Source organism: Echinops telfairi, unplaced genomic scaffold (genome assembly GCF_000313985.2).
Source record: "Echinops telfairi isolate 266 unplaced genomic scaffold, ASM31398v2 ScPeMD7_7421;HRSCAF=8459, whole genome shotgun sequence".
In the NCBI taxonomy this organism is placed as follows: Eukaryota; Metazoa; Chordata; class Mammalia; order Afrosoricida; family Tenrecidae; genus Echinops; species Echinops telfairi.
The window spans coordinates 9,881,597-9,882,684 of record NW_022111321.1 but is presented as its reverse complement, the minus strand read 5'-3'; the positions used below and the strand labels follow the sequence as shown (position 1 = coordinate 9,882,684).

At 41.2% G+C, this 1,088-nt stretch overlaps 1 pseudogene; it reads right to left on the bottom strand.

Annotated features, from left to right (window-relative positions):
* Positions 1-326, bottom strand: part of LOC115872222 — an 84,254-nt pseudogene extending 83,928 nt beyond the window's left edge.
* Positions 327-1,088: the final 762 nt, after the last annotated feature.

Genomic DNA, 1,088 nt, shown 5'->3' with positions numbered 1-1,088 from the left:
TTTTTCAATTTTGAATTAGGAGCTTGTGTTGCTGCTTCCCCATTGGATAAAACAGCAGGTTTCTTGGGGGAGTTTTTAATTTTTACATTGTCCACCGTTTCTTTAGACACATTTCCATTTTGGGGTCCTGAGAAGCCCATCTTCATGGACGGTTTTAAGGATTTTCTATCTTTTTCATCTCCCACTGTTGGTTGAGGCACATCTCCATTCTGCCCTTCTGGTATGCTCACACCTGCTGCCCCCTGTAGCTTCAGGTTTCGTTGCCGCAATTTCTGATTCCGCTTCTCGATCTTCTTGCGCAGGAGTTTCATCGGCAGGTGAGACATGGCGGTGGCGGCACTCCTCCACGCCGGCGCCGCTCCTGGGGTTCTCGGAGGAGGTTCTAGTGGTTATTCTATAATTCTATAAACACAGTGATGCATCTAATGAAATGGGCAGCACATAATGGCATCGTGAAAAGGGTTATGTCATGATCGTTAGTTGAGTCTTGTGCAGGCAAGGATGTCTGATATAACACATTGGTTCTATGTACCCACAATAACAGAGAGTTTGAACAGTTAGAACGAGCATTTGTGGTGAGGCCAATGTAGAGCAATTTTCAACCTGTGTTTAACTCCTTTCCTCTTAGTTTCATTCAAGCAGAGACCTTGTGTATCCTACTTTCCTTGTGTGTTCTTGTGTTGGTGGGGATGACGACTATAGAATAAAGAGCAAGAAGGAATAATCAACATGCTTTGTTTTCGTTGTTAGTGGAGAAAGGACAGGCTCTTTTTATCTTTTTTGTAGTAAATAGGACTGGAACTTCCAGGCATTCACATGTAAGCATGCGAATATAGACCCAGACATCATATCTTTCAAAAATTCTGCTAAAAATTTGATCATAGACCTAAAAGTAAGATACAAAATGATAGAACTCATATAGGGTACCATAGGAGAAAATGTCCCTGACCTTGGGCTTCTAAAGGATTATACCCCAAGCACAAACCACTGTACTATAGAAAGAATAAAAAGACTAGCTACACATTGGGAGGAAATATTTACAAAATACATGCTGATGAAGAACTGTGTCTAAAATATACAAAAGAACT